Source organism: Lactuca serriola, chromosome 8, assembly GCF_051521515.1.
Source record: "Lactuca serriola cultivar US96UC23 chromosome 8, Lser_US96UC23_V15, whole genome shotgun sequence".
NCBI classification, from domain to species: domain Eukaryota; kingdom Viridiplantae; phylum Streptophyta; class Magnoliopsida; order Asterales; family Asteraceae; genus Lactuca; species Lactuca serriola.
Genome location: NC_136415.1, coordinates 311,326,192 through 311,339,034, shown reverse-complemented (window position 1 = coordinate 311,339,034; position 12,843 = coordinate 311,326,192).

Genomic DNA, 12,843 nt, shown 5'->3' with positions numbered 1-12,843 from the left:
AGCAAACTTCAAGGACACTTAAAGACCGCGGAAAGTGGTCTTAAGCGTAAGGCGGTTGTTACTACTCCTACTCCTACCAACTCCGCCCCTGTCTTGGCAATCGGGAAAGGACGAGGGAAGAAGAGAAAAAGTTCTTCGAAGGGTACCAAGGTTAGGACCCTTGATGGCTCTTCTTCAAGTGGAACCAAGAAAGGTTTCATCACTCCTTCTCCTGACCCAAAAGAGGCTGAATGCTTCTATTTCCATGAAAAGGCACATTGGAAGCGGAACTGCCCAAAGTACTAGCAAGATATGAAGGATGGGAAAGTCAAACCCAACCATGCAGTTATTTACACTATCTTATCTAATAACTCACCCCATTCTAACTCATGGGTCCTTGATACTGGTTGTGGTATTCATATTTGTTGTGACTTGCAGGGACTAAGAAGAAGTGAGAATGTGGAGCAAGGAAGAATAAACTTAATCATGGGGAATAGGAAAGTTACACCTGTCACCAAGATTGGAGTTTATACTTTATCGCTAAGTAGTGGGTTTAATTTAGATTTAAATAAGTGTTGTTACTCGCCAGAAATGGCAAGAAATATTATTTCCTTTCATGCATTGTATAAACAAGGTTTTACCTTTTCATTTAATAATGAAGTTGGTTCTATTGATGCTTTCTTTAATAATGTTCTTTATTTTAAAGCATTACCTTGTGATGGTGTGTATGAAGCTGTGTCTGTTGTAGATAACTTAGGAAATAATGTGATGTTTCTTGATTCTATTAATAATAATAACTTGGATAAAGCATCATTATGGCATTGTCGTCTTGGACATATAAGCAAGAAACGCATAGGCCAACTCCAAAATGATGGAGTCTTGGAGTCATTTGACCTAAAGTCAGATGATAGTTGCGAATCATGCTTACTTGCAAAAATGAAAAAGTCACCCTTCACAGGTTCTTGTGAGAGGGGTGAAGGCTTGTTGGACCTTATACGCACGGATGTGTGTGGACCATTCAAACATGCCACAAGGGATGCTAATAGTTATTATTTAACTTTTACTGATGATTACAGTAGATATGGATATGTCTACTTAATCAATCATAAGTCAGAGACTTTCGAAAGGTTTAAGGAATTTAAACAGGAAGTCAAGAATCAATTGGGCAGGAACATTAAGATGCTTTGATCCGATCGAGGTGGTGAGTATCTTAGTTCAAAGTTCCTCGACTATCTTAGGGAATGTGGGATTGTCTCAAAATTAACACCTCCCAGGACACCGCAGTTGAATGGTGTAGCCGAGAGGCGTAATCGAACCTTTTTGGATATGGTTCTTTCCATGATGAGTCGAGCTTCACTACCAATCTCATTTTGGGGGTATGCCTTAGAGATTCTCGCCCATATCCTTACTCTAGTCCCTACAAAGAAAGTTGTCTAAACTCCTCACGAGATGTGGACTGGTAAAGTACCCAAACTAGACCACATCAAGATTTGGGGTTGTGAAGCTTTCGTGAGACGTGAAACTCATGATAAGCTTAAACCCCGAAGCGAGAGGTGTATTTTCATCGGCTACCCACAAAGATCCTTTGGTTACCTCTTCTACAGACCTAGTGATAATGTGGTCTTTGTAGCAAGAAGAGGAGTCTTTCGTGAGAGAGAATTCATAAGCCAAGGAGACAGTGGGAGGTAAATTGACCTTGAAGAACTTAAAGAGTCAAGTGGTGAAGGAACTTCAAACCCAAGCCCTCAACTTGAGGAGGAAACTCTTGTTGAGCCAATTGACGAGTCTATAGCTCTAAGGCGTTTCACGATTGTTAGGAATGCACCTGAGCATTACTATGGTTTTCATATTACTGCGGAAGGTGAGACACTTATTAGTGATGAGACACTGGTAGGTCTGGATGATCCTAACAGTTACGCGGAAGCCATGGTAGTCCCCGAGTCTGTGAAATGGAAAGAGGCTATGGATAGCGAGATAGAATCCATGTATGACAATCAAGTTTGGAACTTGGTTGAGAATGTAACGGGTCGTAAGACTGTAGGGTGCAAATGGATCTCCAAGAAGAAGACTGACATGGATGGTAATGTACACACTTATAGGGTTCGACTGGTTGCAAATGGATCTCCAAGAAGAAAACGCATTGGTAACTCGATGTTATAAAATGTGCTTTTGTGTATGATTCAACTAGTAGTAGAACAAAAACATATGAGTCGAAGTTTATCTGTTCCTTCTTGGATTAGAAGCTGATATATGGGCCCCTCGATGATTTTGTTTTGACCTATGTACTGGGCCCGGTCAGAACTAAGTTGATGTGTTCAATTTAGTTCTTTGTCAAACAAATCAGAAATCGGGAAACAAACTGCTGGACAATAAGTAAGACATTGTTCCATGTAATTGTTCGGCTCATATCTAGAACAGAGGGTTATATGGTCACTTATCTTAAATGGTGTATCAACATCTTCTCAGTTCCGAGAGACCTTGAAAGAGCTACGATTGCCGATCGGTTCCTGAAGTACTGCAGTTATAGTTATTAGACTTATCCAAGTGGGACACTGTTGGATAAGGTGTCTAAGTCCATAACTATTTCTGGTATGTACTTGACCCGACCCGGTATGGTCCATTTGGGTTGCATGGCACCATGCAATTGGATAAACTAAATGAGAGAAATAACACATATGGTTTATTAATATATTATAAGTTCTAATACATTAATAATATTATTTAATTACTTTTGATCAAGAATTAATTTTGAATTAATTAAGTAATCAAAAGGATAACTAATTAAATATATGGGTAGATTATGTAAATCTTCCATATCTTATATAGTGGGCTAAAAGCCTCCATGGATTATCAAGTTGGGCTCCACCCATAGGATGTTCCATGGATGCTCCATGGAGTTAACCCATGGATTGAGACATGAAGAGTCATGTTACATTAGGGTTTTACCTAATGCAACACACTATATAAAGACCATGTCTCTCCCCAAAATCGGCTACACAAGTGAAAGAAGAGGGCTTGGACGATTTTGAGTGTGTTAGAGTATTCTCTCAAGTTTATACTTTGCATTTGGTGTTGTGTGAAGCATTTGAGGCATCACACTTGAGGTGCTAGGCTCACAAGGTTTCAAGGAACACTATCAACAACAAGGTATGTAGTTCTATCTATTATTCAAGTTAAATTGTTCCCCATGTATACTAGATAGGATCATAGACTTGGAAATCAACTTTGCATGATAATTAGACGAACATAGATCCAAGGTTATTAGGTTTGCATGTACACTTAGGAAGTGTTAGAATGCTAAAAACCCATCACTAGGTTGGACATGAGTATAACTTATCACCCACAAACCGATGGACAGAGCGAGCGAACCATACAAAAGCTTGAAGACATGTTGAGAGCCTGTGTGATAGATTTTGGTAATGCAAGGGATACCCATTTACCACTTATCGAATTCTCCTACAGTAACAGCTATCACACTACCATCAAAGTCGCCCTATTCGAAGCTCTTTATGGTCACAAGTGCCGATCACCCCTATGTTGGGCAGAAGTGGGGGACACTCAGCTAGCTAGGGGGCAAGTCCCTAATAGCACCCTCACTGGTCCTAAAATCATAAGGGACACCACATAAAAGATTGTTCAAATTCGGGAAAGACTGAAAGCATCCCGAGATCGGCAAAAGAGTTACGCGGATAAATGACTCAAACCCTTGGAATTCCAGGTCGGTGATCGGGTACTATTGAAAGTTTCCCCTTGGAATGGAATGATACGTTTCGGTAAACGTGGGAAACTAAACCCAAGGTACATCGTTCCGTTTGAAATCCTTGTCAAGATTGGTCTCGTGGCGTACAAACTCCGACTACCACAAGAACTTAATAACTACACCCTACCTTCCACGTGTCAAACATGAAAAAGTGCCTATCCGACGAGACCCTCGTAATACCACTTGAGGAAATCAAATTTAACGAGAATCTCCACTTCGTGGAAGAATCGGTTGAGATCATGGATCGGGAAATCAAAAGAATAAAGAAAAGTCGTATTGCCATTGTGAAGGTTTTTATGGAATGCAAAACGAGGACCCGAGTTCATCTGGGAACGCGAGGATCAAATGAAATAAAAATACCCACATCTCTTCCCGAACTCTTGAAGTCCCAGCTAAAATGCAAATTTTGGGACGAAATTCCCTCTAACGAGGGGATGATGTGACAACCGTCAAATTCTGGTCAAGTCAAAGTCAACCAGTCAAACCGGTCAACTCAGTTAACCCTTGTATACTAGGGTTTACGCTATGTAATTACAATATAACTCGCTATTCTAATAAGAAATCATCAACTGAAAAGTTTGTATATCTAGATTTCATAACCTAGAACTGTGGCAAGTAATGAACCAAACCGATAAAACAATGTTGCATACTCATCGGGAGTGTGTAAGATCCTTAAACATGGCTTAACGGGGCTTGCGGACCTTGCGATGCGAAGCCAAACACTCAAAAAGGTCACAAAGAAGCCTCTATAAATCCCTTTCACTCTATCTCTCTATATTAAAAATCTCTCCCAAATCTCTCTCTGTATGTGAAATCTCTCCAAGTATGTCAAATCTCTCCCATATCTCTTCAAGAATGTCGAATCTCTCCCAAATCTCTCTCCGTATGTGAAATCTCTCCAAGTATGTCAAATCTCTCCCAAATCTCTCCAAGAATGTGGAATCTCTCCCAAATCTCTCTCCGTATGTGAAATCTCTCCAAGTATGTGAAATGTCTCCCAAGTCTGTCTCAAAACGTCTTTTGAGTTTTATAATCATTTGGGGCATCCCGACACTTGACTTGGTGAAAAACCACTCGAAAAGGGGTGATATCTTGGAAAATAGCCTTTTAGAGCCGAAGCCTCTTTATAGGGGCCAAACCCTCCTTGAACCGAGGTCCCAAGAAGCAAAATCGGAGTCTCCTTGAGTAGCCGCAACCATCTGACCGCAGCCCCTTAAGGAACCGCAGCCTTCGGCCTGCAATGGTTAAGGACTGGAGCTGCGAGGTCGAGGCTGCTGAAGACTGCAGCGGAACCGAACCTGGAACCTCACACCGCAACCAACCTTCTCTTCGGACCCTCCTGACAAACCCACCTGCGGTACCTGCTCGGACCGCAGTCCGTTACCCTTCGTATCCACTTCAGCGACCAAAACCCACTTCGGACCTAAGGCTGTTAAGACCGGAGTCACCCTGTTGACTTCGGATTTTCCACTTTTCACCCGGTTTTCGACCACGACTCCGTTTTAAGCCCATTTTTTTATTATTTTAACGGGGGATTTTCACCCAAACTAATATTTTGACATATAAGGTCCCATGTATTCATAAATTCAACATATTTTTAAGGAAATCCTTATTTAAGAAAAAAATCCATTAAGTAAGATCTTGTGGTAGAGTGTTGACTTTCCCATTGTGTTAAACACAAGCAACCACCCCCATACCCACTCCATGACTAACCCAGACCCCTCCCCACCATACCTGGTCATTCAAGAGTACTTTTCCCACTCATTTCTCAGCCATAATGATGTCCTAAGAGCTGGACAACCCCCTCTCTCACCTCACACTTCCCTCATTCTCTCATTTTTCCTCCAAGGATCACACTCCAAATTCACTCACAATTCTCTCCAAATTTCGAGACTTCCAAGGCTGATCATCAAACTTTCTTCCACTCTTAGTAAATATAATTCATTCATCTTATGATTATTACACACCCTTCTACTCAAAATCATAAGAACCTTACACAAACATCGTCACCTTCATGTTAGGTTCTCGGTTCTTCAAGGTATCTTCTAAGTGTTCTTGAGTTGAACACTTCTCTTCTTCAATATCCATCCACTGAAATCAAATAAGGTGAGTTCATACCCCTATCTTTCCATGTTTTCTTAATTTTTAAGGGGAGAATACAAGTTAGAACAACAAGAAAACAACTAAACTCTTCCAACAGCTTTCATCAGAAAAGTTGGACTCCATTCACGGACAGTTTTGGGCAACTTAAACATTTTAGTTTTCAAAACTATACTAGGTGAAAATAGTTCAAGTTCTTAAATTTAAAATGACTACTTGCACATCTCCATACTATTTTTCTACAATATATGGTGATTTTTACAAAACTGTCTATCATTTCAAGAACGAATCTGGACCAGTATGTGATTATGGACTTTTTCACACAAGTTTGAGGTCACTAAAAATCATAATAAAAATTATGAACAAACTAGACTCATTTTCCAAACTGCCAGAATTTACGGATTTTGATTTGGACCTTTGATAATTTTTCAATAAATTTTCTAAGAACAGCAATAGAAAATTTTAACAACAGAAAAATGCTATCAATTTCATTCCACCTTGTAATTTGTTGATCAAGGTGTATATCATTATGTGATCATATATTATTACATTATATGCTATTTTGTCTTGGTAATTAGACATGTATCAGTAGAAAAATAGATTTTTACCTTCTCAAGAATGGTAAATTACTTTAATGTTATAAACAAAGTTTACAACCATGGCATGCAAATATTTGATAAACTATCGAAGTATATTTTATCTTGTTGTTACATTATAAACGATTATAATAAACTATACTAGGTATAGTTTATGTTTCATTACATATCAAACTCTTTACCAAAGGTTCTCAGTTCACGTAAATCTGTTAATGAATAAATTTTTGAGACACTCGATTTGTGTTACATCCATATAACAAAATGAAAAGTCCTGTAAATTGTAACTAGAGTCTCTTGTAGGGAGAACGTGATAGTTGTGTATAGATCTATATTGGGTCTAACAAACCCACACCTGAGCTGCATGCAACAGCTAGACCAGCAGGTCTGAGGTTACAAGTGTCATTTAACTTGCGACGCCTGAAGAACGTTGTATTACGAGGCCGTTTGTGTCATAGTTGTTGGATAAGGTGTCTAAGTCCATAATTATTTCTGGTATGTACTTGACCCGACCCGGCATGGTCCATTTGGGTTGCATGGCACCATGCAATTGGATAAACTAAATGAGAAAAATAACACGTATGGTTTATTAATATATTATAAGTTCTAATATATTAATAATATTATTTAATTTTTTTTGATCAAGAATTAATTTAGAATTAATTAAGTGATCAAAAGGATAACTAATTAAATATATGGGTAGATTATGTAAATTTTCCATATCTTATATAGTGGGCTAAAAGGCTCCATGGATTATCAAGTTGGGCTCCACCCATAGGATGTTCCATGGATGCTCCATCGATTTAACCCATGGATTGAGAAATGAAGAGTCATGTTACATTAGGGTTTTACCTAATGCAACACACTATATAAAGACCATGTCTCTCCTCAAAATCGGCTACACAAGTGAAACAAGAGGGCTTGGCCGATTTTGAGTGTGTTAGAGTATTCTCTCAAGTTTACACTTTGCATTTGGTGTTGTGTGAAGCATTTGAGGCATCACACTTGAGGTGCTAGGCTCACAAGTTTTCAAGGAACACTATCAACAACATGGTATGTAGTTCTATCTATTATTCAAGTTAAAATTGTTCCCCATGTATGCTAGATAGGATCATAGCCTTGGAAATCAACTTTGCATGATAATTAGACAAACATAGATCCAAGGTTATTAGGGTTGCATGTACACTTAGGACGTGTTAGAATGCTCAAAACCTGTCAGTGGTATCAAAGCCTAGGCTTGCTTGTTTGATTTTTGTGCAAATTGCTTGAAAAATCGAGTTTTCTGCTTTCTGCTCGTATGAACTCGCCGAGTCCATGGGGGGACTCGACGAGTCCATGACCAAATGCAAGCTACTCGTCGAGTCAGTTCATGCACTCGACGAGTAGAGGCTGTAGTTTTCAGAATTTCGATATTTGTTGCTGGAAATGGACTAGGAACATTACCCTAAATTGTTTTGGTGTTTTAAAACTTGTTTTAGTTGGTGTAATGGTCATGTTAATCCATTTACAATGACAAATTATCATAATTACAAGTTTTAAGTGTAATTTTTGATTCATGAAAGTGTTCATATTCATGTTCTTGATCTGATGATGTTTAGATGATCATAGGAATTATTTGTAACCTATGTGGTAGATTAATTCATGATCATTATGTGTTTTAATGGAGTCCATAACTTGTCCTCAAGTTATGGCAAACCAAAAGTCACTTTGTTTAAAAACCATTAAAAGAACACACGGGTTATAAAAATGAAGAGTCTTCATTTTTAATACTCTAATTAACTCATAAGTTACAAGAAATGAAAAGTTTTGAAAGTTTACAAAACTTGCCCTAAAGTTTTGGAACAAGTAAAGTCTTGATTAAAACTTTAGTTCCAACCCTCAGAATTTTAAAAGTTAAAATTCAACCCTTATACTTATAATATTATAAGTTAATAATAATATATATATGTATAAGATCAAAGTCGTCTTACTGCTAGTACGCCTCATTCACGAAGCCGGTCTATAAGGTGGGTATAAGGTTGCTGCCTATAAAATGGCAACTTAATGGGTGTCCACTCTCCCCCACCGCTTGCTTGACTTGGGGAGGGTCGTTAGCCGAACGGGTAAGACAAGGACTTATAAATTCTCATTAAAAGTATGATGAATATTATAAGGTAACTAAATGTTTTATTAAATTCCCAATCTTAGTTACTTTAGGAAAAATGTGAATAAGGTTCTAATCCATGAAATTACACTTTAAACTTTGTCTAAGTCGTTAGTGGAGTGTGTGTGGTTAACCAACACACTAACTTGGACTTAACAAGGTAGGTAAAGCGTGACTTAATATTTATCATAGTATCGATGGAGCGTGTGTGGTTAACCGACACATCGATTGAGGGGTAAACACTAAGGGTACCAAGTAATTTGCATGGTTACTTTACACCTTGTTTTGTGATCCTCGGCATCCCAGTCACAAAACTTGGAGGGCACACTCGAGATTGAAACATGCCTTTGAAAAGTTCATTGAATCTCAAAAGAATCTAGGAGTTTCTAAAAACCAAATTAAATATTTTTTAATATTTCGTCTTTGGTGGAAATTGGTGAATCGTCATTCACCTACCTTTCAAATATGTTATTACTTAGATTACGGCATACCTCTTCTAAGTATAATATATTGTGATTGGGTCCTAGCCTTAATACTATATTTGGGTGTTTTATTAAGGACTATCTCTATATCTAAACTAAATCCCTTCTTTCTTCTCTTTTCAGATGTCTACAAACACCACTGCTTCTGGCTCTAATCCTAGTGGCTCCTTTTCTCTTATGAAGTTGTGTGGGAAAGTCACTTTTGATGGATCCAACTTTAATGAATAGATCAGAAACATCAGAATGATTACTCGCTACGAGGACAAGGAATATGTCCTCGATAAGGAGCTTAAGGAGATTGATGAGACAGTTGCTACTCCTCTAGAGATCGCTGATTTTAGGGCACATGAAAGAGATACCACCAAAGTGGCATGCATCATGATGGCCATTATGACCGCGGATCTCCAAAAATCCTATGAAGATTTCTACCCTATGAGATGAACCAAGACTTGATGGAAAGATACCATCAAAGTGCTCGTCAAGAGAGGTATGAAATCATCTCCTCCATGATAACAACTCGCATGAAGGATGGTGAACCCATCACGGGCCACATGCAGAAAATGCAAAGATTTGTTGACCGTTTGCTGAAGCTTAGTGTGAACTTCCCCGAGGAGCTTGCAATAGATATCATTTTGCACTCCTTACCTTCAGGTTATGATCAATTCCGCATGACATACCACATGAACAAGGAAGAGGTCACTCTCAGCAAACTTCAAGGACTCTTAATGACCGCGGAAAGTGGTCTTAAGGGTAAGGCAGTTGTTACTACTCCTACTCCTACCAACTCCGCCCCTGTCTTGGCAATCGGGAAAGGACGAGGGAAGAAGAGAAAGATTTCTTCGAAGGGTACCAAGGTTAGGACCCTTGATGGCTCTTCTTCAAGTGGAACCAATAAAGGTTTCATCACTCCTTCTTCTGACACAAAAGAGGCCGAATGCTTCTATTGTCATGAAATGACACATTGGAAGCGGAACTGCCCAAAGTACCAGCAAGATGTGAAGGATGGGAGGTATTTACACTATCTTATCTAATAACTCACCCCATTCTAACTCATGGGTCCTTGATACCGGTTGTGGTATTCATATTTGTTGTGACTTGCAGGGACTAAGAAGAAGTGAGAATGTGGAGCAAGGAAGAATAAACTTAATCATGGGGAATAGGAAAGTTACACCTGTCACCAAGATTGGAGTTTATACTTTATCGCTAAGTAGTGGGTTTAATTTATATTTGAATAAGTTTTGTTACTCGCCAGAAATGGCAAGAAATATTATTTCCTTTCATGCATTGTATAAACAAGGTTTTACCTTTTCATTTAATAATGAAGTTGGTTCTATTGATGCTTTCTTTAATAATGTTCTTTATTTTAAAGCATTACCTTGTGATGGTGTGTATGAAGTTGTGTCTGTTGTAGATAACTTAGGAAATAATGTGATGTGTATTGATTCTATTAATAATAATAACTTGGATAAAGCATCATTATGGCATTGTCGTCTTGGACATTGATGTGCACAAAAGTACCCACTAAATTTAATATTTATAACCTAACAAACTTAAACTAACTATGCACTTATAGGCAGTGTACCTAGTCAGATTACAGTATAGCTTGGGTAAGTCAGGTGTCGATCACAGGGAACGGTGTTACTAATTAATTTACTTACTATTAAATTAACCTAATTATTAACAAGTTTAAAAGGCGTTTTATCTGATTTTACAAGATCAGACGAACTTAAATCAAATTCAATAAGTAAAAACACACTCTTGTTTTGATTGAATCCACTTCTTTCTTATGGCTTGCTAATGATTATGGATTATCAAGTTTGTTTTAATTATATTAGCAATTTAGTTCTAACTTTACCAATAATTAACTAATTCATGTAAAACCATATATGTTCACACACAATTAAACACATAACTAATTATGAATGCAAATATGTTATGTAAGATTTGTTTATAAAAACGCAATTATAGTCACAATACACGTTCTCTAGCATAGCTAAGCTCCTTTACTCTAATTACTAACTAAAATTGGTCAATCCTAGCTCTAACAATTCAATGTTCACTAAATCATTAGGTAAACAAGTTCATGCAGTTAATGGTCACTAAGCTACATAGAACATGCAATCAAGTAATTAAAGGAACAAACATAAGCATGCTAGGTAATACAAATCAAACACAAGCAATTTTACCAACTAAATAAATCCATAAAAATTGAGCTATTCATAAGTTAGAAGCTTCATCTAGCTAAACAAGAGTAGCTAGATTCAGCTGCTCATCATAGCAACTATCATCCTAACACAAATTAAAGTAATAAAAAGCATGTTCTTAATTAACTAAAATATAAACCTTTACTCTTTTTGGTGTTGAAAACCTTTTTCCAGAACCTTTCTTTTGTTCCAAATCATCTTCTGGAACTCCTTTCTTCAGCCAAAAAGTTGCCCTTTCGTAATGATCAATAATACTTAAATAGTCTCAAAAATCTCGCGCCATGTCGTGGCTATCCAGGCCACGTCGTGGGCTTCAAGTTATCTGTACCGGGCAAGGATTCCTCTAGAACGCGATCTTTTTCTTCTAGAATTCTCATGCCACGTCGTGGCTGACTTTGCCACGTCGTGGATTTAGTATCTTTCGTGGATTTATTCATTTCTTGTCTTCCAAGTATCCCATGTTCTACATATTGTCACTTTTGGTCCCTTTCTTCGAAAATCCTTTTAATTGACCGAAAATAACAATTTAAATTCATAAGTAACATTATTCTAAACATATTATCAACTTATTAATAAAAATGTACTTAAATATTGCCTAAAAATAAGTATAAATATAGCAATATCAAAATACCCCACACTTAGGCTTTGCTTGCCCTCAAGCAAATTTAAACTTAACCCTTAATTACTAACATCACATAGAACAATCCGACTCCAGCTTAGCCATTATGCAAAGACCTCAACGCATGAATTTGTGTCTAAAATTTTCCTAAAGTACCCCCATACTTTAAATACTCACAGTCTTCATAAACACTCGCCCACTTTTTCCGAACAATGCTCATTTTATGCAACCCTCCGAATCCATCCGCAGAAAACCTCCTTATCCTCAAGGTATTTTTAGTTGAGCAACCTAAGCATACATAATCTAGAATTACAATCTATGATACCACTATGGAGCTCTTTTGGAATTCTTCACTTCCTTGATAATTTGATCTTTGATTTCTTTGAATTCACCACCTTTGTTGTTTGATTTCTTGTATCTTCAGCTTTTTGGAATTTCTTGGAATTTTGATCTTTTGATCTTCACTTTATTTGCTCCAAAATTCTTCAAACTTTTCTTGCAATTCTCTCTTTTTTTTTTCAACATGTACCTCACTTTTTTCAATCAAACCCTACATGCTTAAGCAGAGGTGCTCAACCTCAACATTTATTGGTTAATGATAAGAATTTTCCTGGATACATTTCAGGTTTAGGCTGCTAAACATATTGCATCCCTCAAACCGAGTGGGGTTATGTTTTTGTTCCATGATTTCACTAAAATAAGGGAAGCCACAAATGCATTATAATGTATATTGGCTCAACTAAACATTTGATCTTTTATCGGATCATCCCATATAACACTAGCAACTACAGTTTATTATTATTACTAGATTCATTTATTAAAAATTTCAATTTTTACTATCAAATTCTATCATTATCTAGCAACTTACTTTTTCTACACCTACCCCACACTTATTTCATACAATGCCCTCATTGTATGCATAAAAATAAATCAAAATTAAAGAAAAGGGAGAAAAAGGAACAG